The 26,590-nt window shown below is 42.1% G+C and overlaps 1 protein-coding gene across 3 annotated transcripts in view; it reads right to left on the reverse strand.

The window, feature by feature from the left end:
• LOC129810856 (protein strawberry notch homolog 2-like) overlaps nucleotides 1-24,487 on the reverse strand; it is a 134,510-nt gene extending 110,023 nt beyond the window's left edge. For 2 of the 3 annotated variants that reach the window (XM_055861806.1, XM_055861807.1), the window contains exon 1: nucleotides 24,304-24,487. The gene's annotated coding sequence lies outside the window, so the exon portion shown is untranslated. The remainder of the gene's footprint in view (nucleotides 1-24,303) is intronic. The other variant, XM_055861808.1, reaches the window with a different exon arrangement.
• Between the last annotated feature and the right edge of the window lie 2,103 nt (nucleotides 24,488-26,590).

Here is a 26,590-nt window from a genome sequence, read left to right on the forward strand (position 1 = left end):
CCATGTGAGACCATATGCTGACACATGCACATTTGTGGCCTGCTGGAGGTCATTTTGCAGGGCTCATTATCAGCAACCATCACTTCTGTGTTCCAACGGCACATTGTGTTAGCGAATCCAAATGTATCATTTTATAAAGGCTAATTGATAATTAGAAAACCCTTTTGCAATTATGTTAGCACAGCTGAAAACTGTTGTACTGATTAAAGGCGCAATAAAACTGTCCGCCTTTACACTAGTTGAGAATCTGGGGCATCAGCATTTGTGGGTTCGATTACAGGCTCAAAATGGCCAGAAACAAAGATCTTTCTTCTGAAACTCATCAGTCGATTCTTGTTCTGAGAAATGAAGACTATTGCATGTGAGAAATTGCCAATAAACTGAAGATCTCGTACAACGCTGTGTACTACTCCTATCACAGAACAGCGCAAACTGGCCCTAACCAGAAGAGAAAGAGTGGTGCTCCTTTTGTCCAGGTGGGAAAGGGCAGTGTGGAGTGCAATAGAGATTGCATCATCTGTGGATCTGTTAGGGCGGTATGCAAATTGGAGTGGGTCTAGGGTTTCTGGGATAATGGTGTTGTTGTGAGCCATTACCAACCTTTCAAAACACTTCATGGCTACAGACGTGAGTAGTGTTCTTGGGCACAGGGACTATGGTGATCTGCTTGAAACATGTTGGTATTACAGACTCAATCAGGGACATGTTGAAAATGTCAGCGAAGACACTTGCCAGTTGGTCAGCAAATGCCCGGAGCACACATCCTGGTAATCCGTCTGGCCCCGAGGCCTTGTGAATATTGACCTGTTTAAAGGTCTTACGTCGGCTATGGAGAGCGTGATCACACAGACATCCGGGACAGCACTCATGCATGCCTCGGTGTTGCTTGCCTCGAAGCGAGCACAGAAGTGATTTAGCTCATCTGGTAGGCTCGTGTCACTGGGCAGCTCGCGGCTGTGCTTCCTTTTGTTGTCTGTAATAGTTTGCAAGCCCTGCCACATAAGACCAGCGTCGGAGACGGTGTAGTAGGATTCGAACTTAGCCCTGTATTGACGCTTTGCCTGTTTGGAGGGCATAGCAGGATTTTTTACAAGCCTCCGGGTTAGAGTACCGCTCCTCGAAAGCGCAGCTCAACCCTTTAGCTCAGTGCGAATGTGGCCTGTAATCCATGGCTTATGTACGTACAGTCACTGTGGTGGTAAATAAACAGCCACGAAAAGTATAGATAAACTCTTGGCAAATAGTGTGGTCTGCAATTTATCATAAGATACTCTACTTCAGGAGAGCAAAATCTTGACTTCCTTAGATTTCGTGCACCAGCTGTTTACAAACATGTAGATCCCCCCCCCCCCCCAATCTTAACGGAGTGGGTTGTTTTATCTAGCCGGTCTATGTCATCATTCAGCCACGATTCCGTGAAACATAAGAGGTTACGGTTCTTGGTCCCGTTGGTAGGATATTTTCGATCGTACCACGTCTAATTTATTGTACAATGATTATACGTTGGCGAGAAATATTGACTTAACGGCAGCTTTCCCACTCGCCTTCTCCGGATTCTAACGAGGCCCCCCGCTCTGTGTCCTCTGTACCTGCGTCTCTTTCTCTTGCTAATAAACGGGGATGTCGGCCTTGTCGGGTGTTCGCAGTATGTCCTGTGCTTCCTGCTTGTAGAAGAAAATATCTTTGTCAAATCTGAGGTGAGTGATCGCTGTCCTGATATCCAGAAGCTCTTTTTTTGCCGTAAGATAGTGGCAGAAACATTACGTACAAAATAAGTTAAATGACGTGGGGGAAAAAACACCTAATAGCACAATTGGTTAGGCGTCTGTAAAGCTGCTGCCATTTCTTTCGCCGCCATTTTAGCGCTTGGCTCCCTGTTCTATCGGTGGTATGGGTAAGGGAACAATGGAAAAAACGGGATCCTTGGGACGTCCCAACTCTGACATCACCCTATTAACGTTTAAATTGAAAACAGTTAGATAATGGTTAAGGATTAAGGTTAGGGTTTAGGGGAGGGACATCCCAAGGATCCCGGATAGAAGCTAAACATCTGAACATGCCTCAGTATAGGCCTGCCGTCTCTAACAGCCTGTTGACAGGCCTCCACCCCTCCCATGCGATCCCTCAATCTTTAAAAACACTTGTTTCGTCTTCCCTCGCTCCACAGGCCTGGCATTAATCCTGCTTAAGGCACACCGAGTAAATCCGTTAATGAACGGCCCGCTTCATCTTCATTAACAACGCTCTAAAGATCAGGGCATCATGACAGACAGGGTGACACACACACACACACACACACACACTTGCAAGACTGAACAGACCAAACCTTTTACATCAGTTCCTGTTGCGCAGAGTTACCATCTCAGACCTCACCATTGATGAAACTTCTTCCAACCTACATCAAAGTCACTCACTGCAAATTTCTGCCCATTAAATGTCCTCCCGTTTTAATCTAATTACAAAGCAACCCTACATTATATTAACCAGTATGTTGGTGGTTATGATAGGCTGGCTTGCTATGCTGGATTAATTATCCAAGTGATGAAAAATTCATAAAAGGAAAAAGTTACTTCCCTGGGAAACTCAGCAGTCATTCAAAACAGTGAATTATTTATCAGGCCCTTTTCAACTCACGCCATTTCCATGGAGCGGTACGGACGCACAGAGAGGATCTGTGGATGGCTCGGTACGGGAGAAAACGACAAAGAGAAATTAATCAACTGACTGAGTAACCAAATCTGCAGCGCTATCAAAGAGGAGGGATATAGAAACAAATGGTGTTTTATGAGCCTGTATTGTTAGAGTTTCTGCAACCATTCAAATATTAATCATGCTACACAGTCAGACGTTCCATTATTCCTGCTGAATTTAACATTATTAGAAACACCATTAGAATTAGCCTGACTCTAGATAGGATGTGTACATTATTTTTTAACCATTTAGTCTAGAGTCTAAGCCTGGGGGGGGTGGAAATTGACTCACAAGGTTAACTAATTTACATTCACGTGACATCCGTGCCAGAGAATTTGAGCTCTTCAGTGGCCAACAGCTTGACTTTGAGCCAATCAGAGAGCACGAACCACCCCATGGAGAGCCATATTTTTATAAAAGATTAAGCAGGGAACCAGCCACACTTTATATGCAATGTAGGCTATGGGATGGTAGCTAGCTAAGTCCACAGACAATGCACACAACACTAAATACTTCCTCCAAGCTAGCTAACCACTTGTAGCTACTATTGACATACACAATGTATTAGCTAGTTTCCATGAAACAGCTGCCTGTGTTAGCTAGCTAAGAACATGGCACTATGTGCTAACGTTAGCTAGCTTGCTAAATATTGGGCAATGGGCTGGAAATACAGGACTATGGAGAGCGAATTAAATTGTTTTTCGTCATCTTGCTAGGTAGTCATCTAGCTGTGGCCATCTTGCTACTATCAACTGGGTGTTTCTAGAAAAAAGCAACATTAGCACGTATAGAAATCCAGATCATAAGCAACACTCATGGCTATGCATTTCCAAACACTATTGCCACCTTCTGGTTTGGAGTATTTTAACAAGGCTGGGTGGCTGACGACTTCCAAGCTTTTTGGGTTTTGAACACAAACGAAATAGCACCTCTGAACAGAGTGTCAGCATTCAAAGTACTGTCGGGCAGGGAAACTTTGAAAGTCCTACCGGTGTGTCTGAGCTTTAAGTACTGTAAGCTATGGGGTCTCCAACCCAGTTCCAGGGGTCCTAGGCCTATAGGCTACACTTAGTTTTTTTAAAGTTGCATTTGCATTGATGTCAGACTGATTAGAGCAGTGCTCTCCAACCCTGTTCATGGAGAGCTACGCTCCTGTAGGTCTTTGCTCCAACCGCAGTTGTAACTAACCGGTTTCAACTTATCAAACAACTAATTATTAGTCAGGTACGCTGGATTATGGTTGGAGTTAAAACCTGACAGATGGTAGCTCTTCAGGAAGAGGATTGGAGAGCCTTGGATTAGAGGGACAATAGAGCGCTGAGTGCTAGCCTTTAGAAAGTTTGGTAGGCTACTTATGACCACCAGCGGCATCAGAGCACAGTTTAGGAGAAGTCTAGTTTCCATGACTCAGCACTCACACGGAATTTGACTGTGGTCATGACTCTTGACTGCCCATGTGGTGGTAATACAGTCACCTTAACAGCCCTCGTTAAGACTGGAGAGGGAGTGTGTGTGTAATGGCTGGGTAACCAAGGAAAAGGCTTTTGGACTCCTACAGAGCCCATCTCCCAGGGCTGGAACACCACCTCATTAGGAAAGGAAAGCATTGTGTCTCTCAGCTAACCCAGAGAACCCAGCCTCCTTCATGGCTACAACTCCTCCCTCCACACCCCCACCACCTACCTCAGATTATAACTAGTGTTTTTCTTTAATGATCATCATATAACAGTTCTCTCACAATCACTTTAGGAGAACGTTTACTCTGAATCTGAATAGGGTGGTGTTAAAACATTGCTACTCTGTTACTCTCCCTTCCGGGAAGGCAATAATGCCCTCCCCGGTCCTCCCTTCTGCAAAATCAGATTACACCGCCATTCTGCTCCTTCCCACCTATAGGCAGAAACTTAAACAGGAAGCGCCATTGGTAAGGACTGTTCGACATTGGTCAGACCAATCCGAATCTATGCTTCATTGTTTTGATCACACAGATTGGGAAATGTTCCAGGTTGCCTCTGAGAACAGTATCGATGTATACACAGATTCGGTGACTGGTTTCATCAGACATGGCTTGGTATGCTGTCTGGGCCGGCAGCCTTGCGAGGGTTAACACGCTTAAATGACTTACTCACGGCGCCCACACAGTCCTCGTGAGCGTCCAGGACATTTACAGCACCCAGTGTCACAGGAAGGCCAAGAAGATCATCAAGGACCTCAGCCAACCGAGCCACAACCAGTACAGGTGCATCAAAGCTTGGAACGAGAGACTGAGAAACAGCTTCTACCTCCAGGCCATCAGACTGTGAAAGTCACTAACCAGCCTCCGCCCAGTACCCTGCCCTAAACCTTACTGTTCTAGTCGGCTACCACCCGATACTCTACCTTGCACCTTTGAGACCGCTGCCCTATGTACAGAGTCATTGAACACTAGTCGCTTTAATAATGGTTACACATTTTTTCACACACTATATATTTGTATATACTGTATTTTAGTCATGGCTCATCCCATATAAGTTTTTTTATTTTTATTGCTACACTGTTGAAGCTAGAAACAGAAGCATTTTGCTGTACCTGCAATAACATCTGCAAATCTGTGTGCGCGACCAATAAACTTGGATTTTAACAGGGAGAGGGTGATTCTGATCTAGGCCATAGGGCACTGGTATATTGGTCAGGGCAGGATACAGTGGAGCCAACTGTTTGTTCACACTAGCAGGATGGCAGAATAGCATTCACTGTCAAACCAACAGCAAGGAGAGATTAGATTAGCCTATATTAGAACAGCTGTTGCAAGATTTTAAAACTGTGTGCGCAAGGGGTATCTTTTCCCTTCAACAAGCTCAGCTTCAAGTGAAATAGGCCTCAATGACAAGAAAGCAATACGAGTTATATTTTACTTGAAAACTACACTCCCAAATCAATTGAACCTGAACTTAATAAAACATTCAACAAAGAAACTAGCAGCAATAAAGTCTAGCCCGACCGATATGGGATGTTTGGGTCCGATACCAATTTTAGGGAGGCAAATGTCACCAATTAACAATATATATTTCATTTTTTTTTTTTTATTAGAGGTGGAATGAAAAAAACTTTACAATCATTTGGAGCACAATTTAACAAATACACTAATTGATGATTTCTTAAGTAATAATTAAAATTAACATAAGTTAACCTGTTGGGGATGGGGGCGCTGTTTAGACTATTTATGCTAATGTGGCTAATTTTTTAAACGGCTTCCCACAAAATCCTTGATCGTACAATATGCATATTATTATTATTATTGGATAGAAAACAGTCTATAGTTTCTATAGGAGTTGAAATTTTGTCTCTAAGTGGAACAGAGCCCATTCTACAGCAATTTCCCTGACATGGAGTCAGATTTGAGAAACGTTGGCCACTTTTCTGAAGTCATTTAAAAGGGCACTGTCGTTGCTATGACTATACGGACACTTCTTACGTCTTCCCCTGGATGCCTTTACGTGATGACGATTCCAACGGGCTCGATTGCTCGTTCACAGGCCCTACAAATGAAAAAAACCTTTAGCTAGCAAGTCTTTTCTTGCTGCGTAACGCGCGTGGAAGACACCGACCCTCTCCTGTTCCAAGCATTAGTTTAGCCTGTTATATTTCTCCGGTCATCTTTTCACTCGTTATAGGAGTTACAAACATCACAAAGTAGTTAATTTAAAGCGTTTTATAGCAATTTATATCCGTTTAGTGCGATTTTGGGACATTTATTTTTGCAACGATGTGAAAAGTTGGTCACGCTTTTCAGTTCATCCCGAACGTAGTTGACATTTCCACATGGCAAGAGGACAGCTTTCCACCAAAAGACGATTTCTCCCAAGAAAGGATCCTTTGCCCAAGATACTGATGGAAGAACAGCTCAAGGTAGGACATTTTTATTATGATAAATCGTGTTTCTGTCGAAACATTTTAGTGGCTTAGGACGCCATGTTTTTTGACGTAGCTTCGCTTGGCGCAAACTGTATTGAAAAGTAAGGATAAATTAAAAAATGTAATAACGCAATTGTATTAAGAATTAAATTGTCTATCAATCCCTGTCCACCCTATATTTTTTAGTCACGTTTATGAGTATTTATGTATAAGAGTAGATCACTGTCTAAGTGGCGCAAGGACGTTTTCTTTACCAGCTTGTCTACATTTCACATTGTCTAACCATGATTTTGGTGGCTAAATATAAACATTTTCGATCAAACTGTATATGCATGTTGTAATGTGATGTTACAGGAGTGTCATCGGAAGAATTCTGAGAAGGTTAGTGAAAAAATTAATATCTTTTGGCGATGTTGACTTTTATCGCTCACTTTGGCTAGAATCAATGCTGGGCTGCTAATTGCTATGTGCTAAGCTAATATAACGATTTATTGTGTTTTCGCTGTAAGACACTTAGAAAATCTGAAATATTGTCTGTATTCACAGGATCTGTGTCTTTCGATTCGTGTATGCTGTGTATTTTTACGAAATGTTTGATGATTAGTAGTTAGGTAAACACGTTGCTCATTGTAATTATTCTAGTCCATTTGTGATGGTGGGTGCAATTGTAAACTATGCCATCTACCTGAAATATGCACTTTTTTCTAACAAAACCTATCCCATACCATAAATATGTTATCAGACTGTCATCTAATGAGTTTTTTTGTTGGTTAGGGGCTATAAATATCTTAGTTTAGCCGAATTGGTGATGGCTACTGGTGTTGGTGGACAAATAAAAGATGGTGGAATATGCTAATGTGTTTTTAGGTAATAGATGTACATCTTTACATATTGTGTCTTCCCTGTAAAACATTTTAAAAATCGGAAATGTTGACTGGATTCATAAGATCTGTGTCTTTCATTAGCTGTATTGGACTTTAATGTGTGAAAGTTAAATATTTTAAAAAAATATTTTTTTTGAATTTCGCGGCACTGGTTTTTCAGTGGGGGGGGGGGGGGGGGAGTGCCGCTAGCGGCACGCTGATCCTAGACAGGTTAAGAACATTTGTGGTTTACATGATAACCAGCAAAAAGCAACTAAATCCTCTAACTATGAAAGTACATCAAAACACTTGTTCAGTTTACCTTAGGTACAACTTAAAGATTTGCCCATCTACGGCAGTGGATAAAAATGCTGAAGTGTTTGTGCTGAAGCGCCACAAGCACACTAATAAACAAGGACTGAATTAATAAATCTGAAACTGCACTGTTCACAACAGCAGAGAAATACAGTAACATTCTGTTCGTAATGTCACCACTAGGTGTCAACGTCAGCATTTGTATTGAGTAGATTCACTACAGTGCATTACAACTAGAGGTCGAGCGATTAATCGGCATGGCTGATTAATTAGGGACGATTTCAAGTTCTCATAACAATCTGTAATCTGCATTTTCACGTTTGGATGAAAAGCATACCCAAATTCAACTGCCAGCTACTCATCCCCAGATGATAAGAAATGCATATTGTTAGTAGATTTGGATAGAAAACCCTCTGAAGTTTCTAAAACTGTTTGAATCATGTCTGTGAGTATAACATAACATATTTAGCAGGCGAAACCCCGAGGACAAACCATTCAGATGTTTTTTTGAGGTCACTCTTTTCAATGAGTTTTCATTGGGAAACCAGATTTCTAAGGGACCTGCTTGCAGTTCCTACCGCTTCCACTGGATGTCAACAGTCTTGAGAAATTGGTTGAGGTTATTCCTTTGTGTAATGAAGAAGTACGGCTATCTTGAACGAGAGTCACATGAATTGTCCTGTTAGATAGAAGCGCGTGACCAGAAAGCTAGCTATAGTTGGTTTTAATCCTGTATTGAACACAGATCATCCCGTCTTCAATTTTATCAATTATTAACGTTAAAAAATACCTAAAGTTATATTACAAAAGTAGTTTGACATTTTTTGGCAAAGTTTACAGGTAACCTTTGAGATATTTTGTAGTCACGTTTGAGCAAGTTGGAACCGGTGGTTTTCTGGATCAAACGCGCCAAATAAATGGACATTTTGGATATATGTCGACGGAATTAATCGAACAAAAGGACCATTTGTGATGTTTATGGGACATATTGGAGTGCCAAAAACAGAAGCTCGTCAAAGGTAAGGCATAAATTATATTTTTCTTTCTGCGTTTTGTCGCACCTGCAGGGTTGAAATATACTTCTCTGTCTTTGTTTACTATTGTGCTATCCTCAGATAACAGCATCGTTTGCTTCCGCCGAAAAGCCTATTTGAATTCTGACATGTTGGCTGGATTCACAACCAGTGTAGCTTTAATTTGGTATCTTTCATGTGTGATTTAATGAAAGTTAGATTTTTATAGTAATTTTCATAGTAATTAATTTGAATTTGGTGCTTTGCATTTCTCTGGCTTTTTGCCGAGTGAGACAGTAGCGTCCCGCCTAAACTCAGATTTTGGATATAAATATGAACTTTACCGAACAAAACATACATGTATTGTGTAACGTGAAGTCCTATGAGTGTCATCTGAGGAAGATCAAAGTTTAGTGATTCATTTTATCTCTATTTCTGCTTTTTGTTACTCCTCTGTGTGTTTTCGCCGTAAGTCCTTTTGAAATCAGACATGTTGGCTGGATTCACAACAAGTGTAGCTTTAATTTGGTGTCTGTCATGTGTGATTTCATGAAAGTTTGATTTTTATAGTAATATATTTGAATTTGGCGCTCTGCATTTTTACTGGCTTTTGGCAGTGGGACGTTAGCGTCCCACATATATTAGAGAAGTTAAAGGAATCCGTGCACCTAGAGGTTAACAAACTATAGTTTTGGCAAGTCGGTTAGGACATCTACTTTGTGCATGACACAAGTGATTTTTCAACAATTGTTTACAGATTATTTCACTGTATCACAATTCCAGTGGGTCAGAAGGTTACATTCACGAAGTTGACTGTGCCTTTAAACAGCTTGGAAAATTCCAGAAAATGTCATGGCTTTAGAAGCTTCTGATACGCTAATTGACATCAATTGAGTCAATTGGAGGTGTACCTATGATGCATTTCATAGCCTACCTTCAAACTCAGTGCCTCTTTGCTTAACATCATGGGGAAATCAAAAGAAATCAGCCAAGATATCAGATTTTAAAAAATTGTCGACCTCCACAAGTCTGGTTCATCCTTGGGAGCAATTTCCAAATGTCTGAAGATACCACGTTCACCTGTACAAACAATAGTATGCAAGTATAAAAACCATGGGACAACGCAGCCGTCATACCGCTCAGGAAAGAGACGTGTTCTGCCTCCTAGAGATGAACGTACTTTGGTGCGAAAAGTGCAAATCAATCCCAGAACAGCAGCAAAGGACTGGAGGAAACAGGGCCAAAAGTATCTATATCCACAGTAAAACGAGTCCTATATGGACATAACCTGAAAGGCCGCTCGGCAAGAAGCCACTGCTCTAAAACCGCCATAAAAAAAACTAGACTACGGTTTGCAACTGGACATGGGGACAACGATCGTACTTTGTGGAGAAATGTTCTCTGGTCCGACGAAACAAAAATAGAACTGTTTGGCCATAATGACCATCGTTATGTTTGGAGGAAAAAGGGGGATGCTTGCAAGCCGAAGAACCCCATCCCAACCGTGAAGCACGGGGGTGGCAGCATCATGTTGTGGGGGTGCTTTGCTGCAGGAGGGACTGGTGCACTTCACAAAATAGATGGCATCATGAGGTAGGAAAATTATGTGGATATATTGAAGCAACATCTCAAGAAGACATCAGTCAGGAAGTTAAAGCTTGATAGGAAATGGGTCTTCCAAATGGACATTGACCCCAAGCATACTTCCAAAGTTGTGGCAAAATGGATTAAGGACAACAAGGTCAATGTATTGGGAGTGGCCATCACAAAGCCCTGACCTCAATCCAATCAAAAATTTGTGGGCAGAACTGAAAAAGTGTGTGCGAGCAAGGAGGCCTACAAACCTGACTCAGTTACACAAGCTCTGTCAGGGGGAATGGGCCAAAATTCACCCAATTTATTGTGGGAGGCTTGTGGAAGGCTACCCGAAACATTTGACCCAAGTTAAACAATTTAAAGGCAATGCTACCAAATACTAATTGGGTGCATGTAAACTTATGACCCACTGGGAATGTGATGAAAGAAATAAAAGCTGAAATAAATCACTCTTCACTATTGACATTTCACATTCTTAAAATAAAGTGGTGATCCTAACTGACCTAAGACCGGGAATTTTTACTAGGATTAAATGTCAGGAATTGTGAAAAACTGAGTTTAAATGTATATGGCTAAGGTGTATGTAAATTTCCGACTTCAACTGTATATAACGTCCCACAGTTGACAGTGCATGTCAGAGCAAAAACCAAGCCGTGAGGTTCAAGGAATTGTCCATGGAGCTCTGAGACAGGATTGTGTCGAGGCACAGATCTGGGGAAGGGTACCAAAACACTTCTGCAGCATTGAAGGTTCCCAAGAACGCAGTGGCCTCTATCATTCTTAAATGGAAGAAGTTTAGAACTACCAAGACTCTTCCTAGAGCTGGCCGCTTTGTCATTATGGGCTATTGTGTGTAGATTGCTGAGAATTGTTTTGGGTTACTTAATCCATTTTAGAATAAGGCCGCATTTGGCGGGTGTTAATTTTAGGCCATGATGCCTACTCTCTCTCAAGTCTTGACTTAAGACAATAATGAGCAGCTCGTAGACCACCCTCTTCAGGCAACCATTGAAAAATATAAATAAATGACTGCAAATGACGGATCTGTTCATTCTAATATTGGCGCCTTATCTGTGGAATAAAGACCGGTACAAATATTTCTGTTAAAGTCTAATAAAGCTACTGCTTTGTATTGAAGCTTGACAGGGCAAGGCAAGAGTTTAGAGGAATTGGTCACCACCTATGACATTTGGAGTCCTCTGGGGACATGGCTTGGCTGTAGACAGAGGCTGAGGAAGAGTTGCTAGAAAGACAAACTACTGAAAGAGATGGGAAAGCTGGGGGTGGACTAAAAGCTACACAATATGTTATTCATCTTGGCTGCAAGGGCAATCTTCAAGCCCCCAGACCACTCCCTGCATTCGGTATCTGTACTCCATTGTAAATTATTTTGTTTGGTTTAGACTAGCTAGCTAGTTAGCATGTGTGGATTTTGCAAGCAGCAACACCTACAAGTCTCTCCATCCCTCACATTCTCCACCCAATTCCAAAACACACAACTATCACAATGTTAAGCTCAGCACGTCCGGTGCCAGTCTGACTGGGTATTTTTGCTTTCAAGATAGCTGCTTCCTACAGTGGACAGGTGTTAAGGGGACTCATCTGGTTTCTGTTCCGCTCCATTTGGAGCCTCAGCCAGAGCCTGATCTGTGAAAACATTGCACAGAGCGATCCCTTCCCTTCTCAGACACACAGAAAAGCATCTACAGACATGACAGCCTTTCAAGATTTCTTGGTGTATTATCTTCCAAGACTTCCACTCTAAAATGTTTTCCTCTGCGAATGTAATTCATCCTCTTAAAAGGGATTGTTGAAGCTGTCACCACAAGACTAAATACACTATACAAAAGAATGTGGACACCCCTTCAAATTAGTGGATTCGGCTATTTCAGCCACACACGTTGCTGACAGGTGTATAGAATCACACAAACAGCCATGCAATCTCCATTGACAAACTTGGGCAGTAGAATACCACCTTTCCAACAAGTTAGTTACTCAAATTTCTGCCCTATTGTGAAGTGGAGACACCGAGGAGCAACAACGGCTCAACAGCAAAGTGGTAGGCCACACAAGCTCACAGAACGGGACTGCCGAGTGCTGAAGCACGTACAAATGGTCTGTCCTCGGTTGCAACACTAACGACCGAGTTCCAAACTGCCTCTGGAAGCAACGTCAGCACAAATACTGTTAGCCGGGAGCGTCATGAAATGGGTTTCTATGGCTGAGCAGCCGCACACAAGATCACAATGCGCAATGCCAAGCATCGGGTGAAGTGGTGTAAAGCTCGACGCCATAGGATTCTGGAGCAGTGGAAACACGTTCTCTGGAGTTATGAATCGCGCTTCACCATCTGGCAGTCCGAAAGACGAATGTAGGTTTGGCGGTAAACGCTACCTGCCCAAACACATAGTGCAACTGTAAAGTGTGGTGGAGGAAAAACAGCTGTTTGGGGCTGTTTATCATGTTTCAGGCTCAGCCCCTTAGTTCTAGTGAAGGGAAAAATGAACTCTACAGCATACAATGATATTCTAGACGATTCTGTGCTTCCAAATGTGGCAACAGTTTGGGTAAGGCCCTTTCCTATTTCAGCAGGACAATGCCCCCGTGCACAAAGTGAGGTCTATACAGAAATGGTTTGTCAAGATCGGTGAGGAAGAACTTGACTGGCCTGCACAGAGCCCTGACCTCAACCCCATGGAACACCTTTGGGATTAATTGGAACGCCGACTGCGAGCCAGGCCTAACCCGCCAACATCAGGGCCTGACCTCACTAATGCTGTTGTGACTGAATGGAAGAAAGTCCCTGCAGCAATGTTCCAACAACTAGTGGAACGCCTCTCAGAAGTGTGGATGCTGTTATAGCAGCAAAGGGGGACCAACTCCATATTAATGCCCATGATTTTTGGAATGAGATGTCCGACGAGCAAGTGTCCACATGCTTTTGGTCATGTAGTGTATTACATTTTCTCCTACATAGGTGAGCTCAACCCGAGGTGGGGTTAAAAGTGAGTTGGAGATAATCTTCCCAAGTCAAACAAGATAATCTCCTGAGAATGTTCATTCCAAATGCCCCCAAGGCAGTAGTGTAGAGTACTTAAGTAAAAATACTTTAAAATACTACTTAAGTAGTTTTGGTATCTGTACTTCAATATTTATATTTGACAAAATACTAAACACAAATGCTTTGTTTGTAAATCATGTCTGAGTGTTGGAGTGTGCCGTCTGATTTGCTTAATATAAAGGAAGATTAAATTATTTATACTGTTACTTTTGATACTTAAGTACATTTTAGCAATTCCATTTACTTTTGATACTTAAGTATATTTAAAACCAAATACTTTTACTCAAGTCATTTTCTATTAAGGCATCTTTTCTTTTACTCAAGTAAGACAATTGAGTACTTTTTCCACCACTGCCACAAGGGATCCATCACCAGGGAGAGGAGTAAAAGAGTTAAGCTCCTTTTTCACCAGGTCACAGAAAAGAGAGCGCTTATGTCACATACAGTAGCATTACATTAGCCTGGTCCCAGATCTGTATGTGATTAAGACAATTCCCCCAGTGTCTGTCGTCACGCAGACAAGTATGCTAAAGTACATATGCAGATCTGAGCGAGTTGACAAACCATCCACACAATAATTACAATCCTCTGCACCAGCAGTACTACACTAATCTTTCTCCATAAATTAACTACTAATGAAAACAGCCCCTTCGCTCTGCAGTTTTTACACACATCATTGATGAGAGAATGAGAAATGGCAGCTAATTTGCAATCATCTATTTCTGTAGGCACTCATGGGAATGCTCTGCGTAGATGCAAAACTACAAGGCATGTTTTGTTATTTATGAATGCAAATACTCCTCATGCTATGGATACATTTCCAGGTACTTCATAAATACCTTATTTGTTGTTGGGTATGTGTTAAATTAGACATCTTAAAATGTCACTGCCCACAATCTAGGCGAGCTTGGACAATGACACATATGTTATTCATCTTCATCCATCAATGTGGTTGTTAATACTTCCCTCATATTTCCTTCCTGGATCAGTCCCATGGTGAAATTACAATGTTTGCTTTTCAGAGAAGGATGTTGACATACTCCTCAGCTTTCCACAACCTACTGCAAGGCACAGCATTGAGCACACTCTCCAGCATTTCAATCATCTTCAGAATGGCTCATGTGGCCGACACACATAGGACGTAGCCAACCAGAAAAGGCTCGGTGTCTTGACTCTGTAGTAGGAACAGTATACCCCTTTTAGCTCCAAAAGCCATGGCTTTGCCGGATCAAGTTCATGTTTAATACATGGACCATTACCTAATGAAGGCCAGATTCCAGGAATGGCTGGAACAGTCAAACCCATTACACAACCCTGACTCCTCCCTCCTCAACTCTACATTTTTCACTCTTGCTCGAATCAGCCCAGAGGTCATAAATGAAATTGATCACTAGCTCCGGCTGGAGCAGAGAGGGGGGGAGGCGTACAAAAAGTCCATGTCGGGCTGTTTGGGTGCATTAAATCACAGCAGTGCTCACCCTGCTCTCCGTCCCTTCTGTTACTCCTGCCTGCGCTCGACAACAACAGAGCCTTGTGCCCTTCGGAGCCCACTCTGGGACAGTGACCGGGAGCAAGACTGTGGCTCAACTCACTCAGCCTAGCAGCAAGACATCAACAAACATTAAGATTTCGGTTATAGCACATTTATAAACATCCTCCGGAAGACTTAGCCTAAATGTTAGTTTGTTTGCATCTTCAATACAAAGAAGTCAACATTTTGCATTTATTCTTCATGTAAGATCCATTTCATCAACACCGCTGTTTCACAGGACATGCCAAAAGAGGAACAATGGAGTAGAATTTTTTACAATGACATGATGTCAACACGTCATCATGAAGAGAACCGGTGTCTATTGATCGAGCACTGGGGTACACTGAGAGAAAAGAGGGCAGAAGCTTGCGGTTTTCACTCAGTAGGCCTATTCCTGCATTACACTCCAATAGTTAAACAGCTTGTCTGCTGCCATTAAGATCCAGTGCCCGTGGGGAATGAGAGTGAGGTGGTTAGACATTCACAACACCAAGGCCAGTGACCATGTCACTGGATAGTCAGGAAACTCAGCAACACAGCATATCATTCACTTCACAATCAGTAAATAGCATCCCTCACAAGGGGAAACGAATTAATTGGAAAAGTAGCCATGGCAACCTGTGTCAAGTTTAGCATTTTCCCTGACTATCCTGCAGGCAGCAAAGTGACTGTGGCAATTGTACTCTGCTGGGGAAAAAATTTGTTAAGTGGCTACAGATTTGTGAGAGAATGGTCATTTGAGTTCTTCATGGGCAATTATCCTTACTTGTACCTCCAAGGAATCCAGAGAAAGGGTAAGAGGGTCTATCTCAACTGCCAGCCAGAACTACCAAACGAGCTAAAAGCCTTTTATGCTTGTGTCGAGGAATATAACACCGTGGCTTGCGTGAAAGACCCTGTTTTTGACTGGATGACTGTGTGATCTCATTCTCCATGGCCAATGTAAGCAAAACATTTAAACAGGTTACCAATCACAAGGCCTCCGTGCCAGCGGGAATACTAGGGTGCGTTCTCAAAGCATGAACAGACCAGCTGGCAAGTGACTTCAGACATTTTCAATCTCTCCTTGTCCCAGTCTGTAATCCCAACATGTTTTAAACTGGCCACCATTATCACTGTTCCCAAGAGCTCCAAGGTACCCTGCCAAAGTGACTACCGCCCTGTAGTACTCACATTTGTAATTATGAAGTGCTTTGAAACTCTGGTCATGATGCACATCAACACCATCATCCCAGACCCACTCCAATTCACATACAGCAATTTCAATTGCACTTCACACTGCCCTCTACCACCTGGACAAGAGAGGAAATAACTAACTCGTGAGAATGCTGTTCATAGACTACAGCTCAGCATTCAAAACCATTGTCCCCTCCATGCTCATCACCAAGCTAGGGACCCTGGAACTGAACCACTCCCTCTGGAACACAATCCTGGACTTCCTGACGGGCTGGCCCCTGTGTTGAAGGTCAGCGTGGTGGAGGTGTTGTTACCTACCCTCACCACCTGGGGCCAGCCCGTCAGGAAGTCCAGGATCGTGTTCCAGAGGAAGTGGTTCAGTGCCAGGGTCCCTAGCTTGGTGATGCTTAGTCCTCTCCTGTACTCCCGGTTCACCCACAACTGGGTGGCCACAAACAACTCCAACACCATCTGACGACACAACGGTTGTAGGCCTGATCACCGACAGCGATGTGTCAGCCTACTGGGAGGAGGTCAGAGACTTAGCAGTGTGGTGCCAGGACAACAATTTCTCCCTCAACGTCAGTAAGACCAAGGAGCTGATCGTGGACTATAGGATAAAGAGGGTAGAGCACACCCCTATACACGGAGCGGGTCGAGAGCTTCAAGTTCCTTGAGTCCACATCAATAAAGACTTAGCATGGCACACATTAGGGCTGGGCGATATTGCCTAAAACTCATCTCCATTTTTTTCAAACTTCTGGGTGGTTCACGATACATATCTTGATTTATTTATGTTTTGTCCAAATAATTATGATGGACAAAGCTTACAGGTAACTTTTGTAGTCATGTTGGAACCGGTGTTTTTCTGGATCAAACGGAACAAATAAGTGGACACTTTGGATATATATCGCCGGAATTAATCGAACAAAAGGACCATTTGTGATGTTTATGGGACATATTGGAGTGCCAACAGAAGAAGCTCGTCAAAGGTAAGGCATGAATTATATCTTTATTTCTGCGTTTTGTGTCGCACCTGGAGGATTGAAATAGGATTGTCTGTGTTTGTTTACTGGGGTGCTATCCTCAGATAACAGCATCGTTTGCTTTGGCCGAAAAGCCTTTTTGAAATCTGAAACGTTGGCTGGATTTACAACAAGTATGGCGTTAATTTGGTGTCTTGCATGTGTGATTTCATGAAAGTTTATTTTTATAGTAATTTATTTGAATTTGGTGCTCTGCATTGTCACTGGATTTTGGCCAGGTGGGACGCTAATGCCCCACCTATCCCAGAGAGGTTTAAAGGTCAAATACACAACATTTAAAACAGTCAGCAATACATATGAATTCAGAGCTTGTGAAATTATACCTAGGCTGAATATATGCCTTCCACAACAATAAGACTCACTAATAATGTAATTATTTTAATCAAAATTGTTTTGTACCTGCTTTTTTGTTGTTGCAATAATCACTGATCTGGCTTTCAGCTCTGTCTATAAAAATGCACTTTTTGTTACGAATGTAACCAGAACCATGCATGAAACACATTCACTAATAATGTAGGAGGCATTACAGATCTCTCAATCACAAGCACACGTGCAAGTGAGTAGCCAGCTAATATTTATACTTCAAGTTTAGCCAAATTGGATTTAGGTATTATCTCACAAGCTCTGAATTCAGCTAGCAAGGCAAAACAGTTTAATTGTTATTAACACAGCTTTTTGTCTATCTGCTGAGTGTAACAAGTACTTTTGGATGTCAGGGAAAATGTATGGAGTAAAAAGTAAATAATTTTATTTGGGAATGTAGTTTCGTAAAAGTAGTACTTTAAAGTATTTTTACTTAAGTACTTTGCACCACTGTTAGTATGGCAAATGCACCGCCCTTGACTGCAAAGCACAACAGATGGTGGTGCAGACAGCCCAGAACATTACTGGGGCCGAGCTCACTGCCATCCATGACCTCTCTATATCAGGTGGGGTCAGCGGAAGGCCTGAAAAATTGCCAAATACTCCAGCCACAAACTGCTCATTCTGCTACCGTTTGGAAAACGGCTCTCGGGCCAACAGAATCAGAGACAGCTTCTACCCCCAAGCCGTCAGACTGCTAAATAGCCAGATGGCTAAATAATCAATTAATGGTATGCAAACTATCTTGCACTGACCCCACACACACTCACTAGACCAGGGGTCTCCAACATTTGCTTGCATGAGCTCTATTTTTTTTTAAATGAAACATGTCACGAGCTACTCATTTTTGTAATAACTGTCTATTTGAAAGCTTTCTCCTCTACCCTGCAAGCCCTTCCCCTGGTTCTTGGGTACAACAGATGCATTTGTCAATATTCCCGGCAAAATAATGGTTAATAATAGTGATGCACCAATATTACATTTTTGTCCGATACCAATATCTTCCTTGCCAAAAAACACAATAACAGATATTTAAAATGTCAGCTGCCTTTTAAACATTCTAGACAGTTAAATAGTTAACACACACACAGACGCAGCGGTCTAAGGCACTGCATCTCAGTGCAAGAGGCGTAACAGTCCCTGGTTCGAATCCAGGCTGTATCACATCCGGCCGTGATTGGGAGTCCCATAGGGCGGCGCACAATTGGCCCAGCGCCGTCACTGTAAATAAGACTTTGTTCTTAATTAACTGACTTGCCTGGTTAATTAAAGGTTACACACACACATCAACAAGTTGTTTTGTTGGCATTTACGTATGTCCCCAATACCAGTAAAACAATCAAAACCTATTTCTTTCACTTACTTGCTGTGCCGTTTCGTTGTTCATTTGTTCAGTCGTTTCAATCTCAACCAGGATTTCTATGGAACGCCGTTAAGGTCTTTGAGTGTCCATTTTTTTTTTAAAGGATTAGCCACAAGTGGACTTCGCGGTTAGCCTTCAAAATAAAAGTACGGCATAATTCTACTATTTGTATTAATTTGCATCACTGTCAATTACACTTTTATTTTAAAGGCAAATGACACTATTGTGCCTGATCCTTATTGTGGCTAGCTTCACAACACATAACCCGGTCCAGTCGAGCATCACTGGCCAGTTGAAGCTAGCTGGCTGCTTATAACATTAGGGTTATGTGTTGTGAAGCGTGCCCAGAGTAAACTGCCTGCTACTCAGGCCCGGAAGCTAAGATATGCATATTATTAGTAGATATGGATAGAAAACAGTCTGAAGTTTCTAAACTGTTTGAATGATGTCTGTGAGTTTAACAGAACTCTTATGGCAGGCAAAAAACTGAGAAAAAATTCAACCAGGAAGTGGGAAATCTGAGGTTTGTAGGCTTTCAACTCTTTGCTTATCCAATATTTGGTTTGATTGCACTTCCTAACGCTTCCACTAGATGTCAACAGTCTTTAGAACCTTGTTTCAGGCTTCTACTGTGAAGGGGGAGCGAATAAGAGCTGTTTGACTAAGAGGTCAGGCAGAAGTCATGCGCACGTCCGTGAGCGAGCTGCGGTAATTTTCATTTCTAAAGACAAAGGAATTGTCCGGTTGTAATATTATTGAAGATTTATGATAAAAACATCCTAAAGATTGATTCTGTACATCGTTTGACATGTTTCTACGAACTGTAATGGAACTTTTTGACTTTTCATCTGGACTAAGTGCCTGCGCCTCGTGAATTTGGATGTGTGAACTAAACGCGCGAACAAAAAGGAGGTATTTGGACATAAATGGACTTTATCGAACAAAACAAACATTTGTGGAACTGGGATTCCTGGGAGTGCATTCCAATGAAGATCAAAGGTAAGTGAATATTTATAATGCTATTTCTGACTTCTGTTGACTCCACAACATGGCGGGTATCTGTATGGCTTGTTTTGTTGCCTGAGCGCTGTACTCAGATGATTGCATGGTGTGCTTTTTCGAAATCTGACACAGCGGTTGCATTAAGGAGAAGTACATCTTTTAATTCCATGCATAACACTTGTATTTTCATCAACATTTATGATGACTATTTCTGTAATTTGATGTGGCTCTCTGCACTTTCACCGGATGTTTGTTTGAGACAATGCATTTATTAACATAACGAGCCAATGTAAACTGAGATTTTTGGATATAAATATGAACTTTATCGAACAAAACATGCATGTATTGTTTAACATGAAGTCCTATGAGTGCCATCTGATGAAGACCATCAAAGGTTAATGATTAATTTGATCTCCATTTTTGCGACTCCTCTTTGGCTGGAAAAATGGCTGTGTTTTTCTGTGACTAGGGGCTGACCTAACATAATCGCATGGTATGATTTGTCGTAAAGCCTTTTTGAAATCGGACACTGTGGTGGAATTAACAACAAGTTTATCTTTAAATGGTGTATAATACTTGTATGTTTGAGGAATTTTAATTATGAGATTTCTGTTTGAATTTGTTACCCTGCATTTCACTGGCTGTTGTCAAATCAATCCCGTTAACGGGATTTCAGCCGTTAACGGGATTGTTCAGGGGCTGAACGACAGATTTTTACCTTGTCAGCTCAGGGATTCTATCTTGCAACCTTACGGTTAACTAGTCCAACGCTCTAACCACCTGCCTTACATTGATTGCACTCCGAGGAGCCTGCCTGTTACGCAAATGCAGTAGGAAGCCAAGGTAAGTTGCTAGCTAGCATTAAACTTACCTTATAAAAGAATCAATCATAATCACTAGTTAACTACACATGGTTGATGATATTACTAGTTTACCTAGCGTGTCCTGCGTTGCATATAATCGATGCAGTGCGCATTCGCGAAAAAGGACTGTCGTTGCTCCAACGTGTACCTAACCATAACCATCAATGCATTTCTTAAAATCAATACACAAGTATATATTTTTAAACCTGCATATTTAGTTAATATTGCCTGCTAACATGAATTTCTTTTAACTAGGGAAATTGTGTCACTTCTCTTGCAACAGAGTCAGGGTATATGCAGCAGTTTGGGCCGCCTGGCTCGTTGCGAACTGTGTGAAGACTATTTCTTCCTAACAAAGACAGCCAACTTTGCCAAACGGGGGATGATTTAACAAAAGCGCATTTGCGAAAAAAAAAGCACAATCGTTGCACGACTGTACCTAACCATAAACATCAATGCCTTTCTTAAAATCAATACACAGAATTATATATTTTTAAACCTGCATATTTAGCTAAAATTACATTTACATTACATTTAAGTCATTTAGCAGACGCTCTTATCCAGGTTATCCAGGTTAGCAGGCAATATTAACCAGGTGAAATTGTGTCACTTCTCTTGCGTTCATTGCATGCAGAGTCAGGGTATATGCAACAGTTTGGGCCGCCTGGCTCGTTGCAAACTAATTTGCCAGAATTTTACGTAATTATGACGTAACATTGAAGGTTGTGCAATGTAACAGGAATATTTAGACTTATGGATGCAAACCGTTAGATAAAATACGGAACGGTTCCGTATTTCACTGAAAGAATAAACATTTTGTTTTCTATGTTATAGTTTCCGGATTCGACCATATTAATGACCAAAGGCTTGTATTTCTGTGTGTTATGTTATAATTAAGTCTATGATTTGATATTTGATAGAGCATTCTGACTGAGCGATGGTAGGCAGCAGCAGGATCGTACGGATTCATTCAAACAGCACTTTCGTGCATTTTTCCAGCAGCTCTTCGCAATGCTTTAAGCATTGAGCTGTTTATGACTTCAAGCCTATCAACTCCCGAGATTAGGCTGGTGTAACCGATGTGAAATGGCTAGCTAGTTTGCGGGGTGTGCGCTAATAGCGTTTCAATTGGTTACGTCACTTGCTCTGAGACTTTTGTGGAGCAATGGGTAACGTATATCACGAGGTTGGTAGCACATTAACTGGGGAGGACGGGCTCGTGGTAATGGCTGGAGCGCAATAGGTGGAGTGGAATGGTATCAAACATGGTTTCTATGCGTTTGAGGCCAATCCATTTGCACGGCTCTAGACATTATTATGAGCCGTCCTCCCTTCAGCAGCCTCCGCTGGTGTATATTCCTTCCTCCCATTCCTCCAGCCAAATCACAGGTAGGACTTAGCAAATATTAGCAAATCAGCCATTCTATGCACTATTCTATTATACACGGAAAAGTGTGAAGTTAAATTCAATATGTTGTATTGAGTAGAAGTGTGAATTTCAGTGACAGGTTTTTGTAGAACATTTAGAAAATGTGAACAAGCATCTGGGGGACTGGGCGAACAGGATGGTAGGCCACATCTTTTTCCCCACTGTGGTATCGCGATAGTACGTGGTATCTTATTTGTAAAATGTTGGTATCTTGACAAGCCTACTCTCACTAGAGAAACAATGAAAATGGACCTTCTTGGCACATGGTAATGCTTAAATCACATCAGAAGACCAATTTTGGGTGATTTTTGGGGAGTAATTATCTTTCTAATTCGCTCATTAAGCAACAGATGAATGTCTCAGTCTAGCAATGTTTCTGCTGTTGGGCCTACTGCTGCAGCACATCATGGCAGAATTTGGAAAACAATGGCCACCCAATTGATACAAATAATCATGATTATCTTTGTCATTTAAGCCTACCTTACACTTAACATTTAATTGAGAAGGTTTTGGGGTAAAGTCTTTCTGTCTAACCACAAGACCGTTATCATTGGCATCGCTAACTGGCTACACTCGGGAGTGAAATAAATGTGCGCACCAAACAGACATAGGCAATATTGCTGGAAATTAACTGGCAGACTGTGTTACATTTGGCTTTTTAAGCCAATAGTGGCTAACCAGGAGTGGGATAATGTCAATGTAGCTTTGATTGGATAGTAGCTGGGAGCTTTATGTTTATGACAGTATGCGATGGAACACATGATAAAATGTATGTACTTTCAGAATTGATTGGCAATCTACCTGTTGGAGACCCCTGCACTAGACCATATATTTTTTTTGGGGGGGGGGGGGGGGGGGGGGGCTCCCGAGTGGCACAGCATCTCGGTGCTAGAGGCTTCACTTCAGATCCTGGTTCGCTTCCAGGCTGTATCACAACCGGACGTGATTGGGAGTCCCATAGGGCGGCGCACAATTGGCGTAGTCCGGGATAGGGTTAGGTCAAAATTAGTTCTTAACTGACTTGCCTAGTTAAATAAAGGTTAAATAGAATTAACACGCACTTGACACTTCCACACACATACCGACAACAAACATCACACAGGCCAACGGCCAACAAACACATCACACACAATTTGCTGCTGATACTGTTTTTTATTTTACTCTTATTACTATCTATCCTGATGCCTAGTCACTTTATCCTTCCTACAAGAAGATACAATATTTACCTCAAATACCTCGTACCTCTGCACACTGATCTGGTACTGGCACTCCCTGTACATAACTGTTAACTAGTTCCATTGTTATGTATTTTATTTTATTCCTCGTGTTACTATTTTTAAACTCTGCATTGTTGCGAAGGTCTCATAAGCAAGCGAGCATTTCACGCGAAAGTCTACACAAGCCGACAATTACAATTTGATATATATATATATATATATAAATAAAAAGAAGTGGTATCAATGGCAGGCAGACTCAATAGCTAACATTTCTACGGCTAGGGCTATAAAGTTCCACTAGTTTTACATATACTCAGATAAGCAAGACTAACTCTTAGGGGGTCGATGCCTCCTCACAGCTGTCCGTGATCTACAATCCAGGCAAGCTAGTGACACATAACGCCTCCAGCTATTCCCCCTACTCCACTCTCTAGGTTAGCTAACTAAGCAGTGCAAATACAGAGATATCTTGTTAGCTACCACTAGCCAGGCCAAGGTGTTAGCTGAGATAGTACCACAAAGCGTTAGCAATATTAGCTGGGTAAGAGATAACGATAGCAAAACAAATGTATAACTTTGCGAACCTCAACCTGGACAAACAAAAATATGGATATTTGACAACACTTCAGCAGCATTAACTATGAAAAAATGTAACTTATACATGCACCAATGTTACTTAGCTAAACAAATTTGTTCTATCAAAGTGCGATGACAAACTAGCCTGACATCCAAGCTAACTAAAATCAAGCTGCTTGACAAGAACGCTCGAGCCGCTGGAGTTTGGAATTGATAGCTAACAGTAGCTAGCTAGCTAACATTAGCTGCCGATGTGTCGCTCGCACCGTGTTTTATCTTTATGAAACGCTTAAATTAAACTTACCACGAATGTGTTACTTATTCTAAATTCCAGCTCAGATCGCACGTATGTTTTCAATCGAATTCCTGAGTTAAATGAACCGAAACAAGGAATTTGGTCCAACTTATTATTTTCAGTTGTTTCTTCACTTCCTGATAGACGCTGCCATTTTGAATTGAAAGCAGATAGTTCCGCTGCTGTCGTCACACTGTAGGCTACTCTGATTGTGACTTGAGGTTCGTGGATAACAAACAGCACACTTTATCTGCCGTAGTAACTTTGACAATTAAAAAATAAAATAAAAATAAATGGGTACAGAAAACACCACAAGAAATATTGTTAACACAATTTAGCCAATGCAAACACTACAGTCTATTGCCTACATTGCCTATTCTCGGCTGTTTTGAAAAGGCCCTAAAATCAAAGATCATCAACAACAGTGCTTACAACGCCTGCTGCTGGTTAAATTGAGCAATTCGAAAATCATCTTCATACACACCCTTTTAGATTCGCGGTAATGTGGGGAGTAAGAAAATACCCTCCCTCTGGCTAGAAACTCGTTGCAGGTTTTGAAAATAACAGTTTCTTACTTTCAATCAAATCTAATTTTATAAGGCACATGCGCTGAAATCAACAGTTGTAGACCTTACAGTGAAATGCTTACTTACGAGCCCCTAACCAACAATGCAGTTAAAAAATATATATTATACATATATACATAAAAAAATACAAATAAAAAACGGATAAGAATAATAAATACAAGTAACAAGTAATTCAAGAGCAGCAGTAAAATAGCAATAGCGAGACTATATCCGGTTATTTGAGGTAATATGTACATGTGGGTAGAGTTATTTAAGTGACTGCATTGATGATAACAAAAGAGAGTAGCAGCGGTGTAAAAGAGGGGAAGGGGGGCAATGCAAATAGATTGGGTAGCCATTTCAGTTCAGTGGTCTTATGGCTTGGGGGTAGAAGCTGTTAAGAAGCCTCTTGGACCTAGACTTGGCACTCCGGTACCGCTTGCCTTGTAGTAGCAGAGAGAACAGTCTATGACTAGGGTGGCTGGAGTCTTTGACAATTTTTAGGGCCTTCCTCTGACACCGCCTGGTATAGAGGCCCTGGATGACAGGGAGCTTGGCCAATCGCACTACCCTCTGTAGTGCCTTGCGGTTGAAGGCCGAGCAGTTGATATACCAGGCTTGTGATACAACCAGTCCGGATAATCTCGATGGTGCAGCTGTAGAACCTTTTGAGGATCTGAGGACCCATGCCAAATCTTTTCAGTCTCCTGAGGGGCAATAGGTTTTGTTGTGCCCTCTTCCCGACGGTCTTGGTGTGCTTGGACCATGTTAGCTTGTTGGTGATGTGGACGCCAAGGTAACTTGAAGCTCTCAACCTGCTCCACTGCAGCCCCGTCAATGAGAATGGGGACGTGCTCGGTCCTCTTTTTCCTGTAGTCTACAATCATCTCCTTTGTCTTGATCACGTTGAGAGAGAGGTTGTTGTCCTGGCACCACACGGCCAGGTCTCTGACCTCCTCCCTATAGGCTGTCTCGTCGTTGTCGGTGATCAGGCCTACCACTGTTGTATCATCGGCAAAATGAATGATGGTGTTGGAGTTGTGCCTGGCCGTGCAGTCATGAGGGAACAGGGAGTACAGGAGGGGACTGAGCATGCACCCCTGAGGGGTCCCTGTGTTGAGGATCAGTGTGGCGAATGTGTTGTCTCCTACCCTTACCACCTGTGGGCGGCCCGTCAGGAAGTCCAGGATCCAGTTGCAAAGGGAGGTGTTTAGTCCCAGGGTACTTAGCTTAGTGATGAGCTTTGAGTGCACTATGGTGTTGAACGCTGAGCTGTAGTCAATGAATAGCATTCTCACATGGGTGTCCCTTTGGTCCAGGTGAGAAAGGGCAGTGTGGAGTGCAATAGAGATGGCATCATCTGTGGATTTTTTGGGGGCGGTATGCAAATTGAAGTGGGTCTAGGGTTTCTGGGATAATGATGTTGATGTGAGCCATGACCAGCCTTTCAAAGCATTTCATGGCTACAGATGTGAGTGCTACAGGTCGATAGTCATTTAGGCAGGTTACCTTAGTGTTCTTGGGCACAGGCACTATGGTGGTCTGCTTAAAACATGTTGGTATTACAGACTCGGACAGGGAGAGGTTGAAAATGTCAGAGAAGACACTTGTCCGTTGGTCAGCGCACTCTCACAGTACACATCCTGGTAATCCATCTGGCCCTGCGGCCTTGTGAATGTTGACCTGTTTAAAGGTCTTACTCACATCAGCTGCGGAGAGCGTTATCACAC

This window comes from Salvelinus fontinalis, chromosome 14 (genome assembly GCF_029448725.1).
Source record: "Salvelinus fontinalis isolate EN_2023a chromosome 14, ASM2944872v1, whole genome shotgun sequence".
Taxonomy (NCBI): domain Eukaryota; kingdom Metazoa; phylum Chordata; class Actinopteri; order Salmoniformes; family Salmonidae; genus Salvelinus; species Salvelinus fontinalis.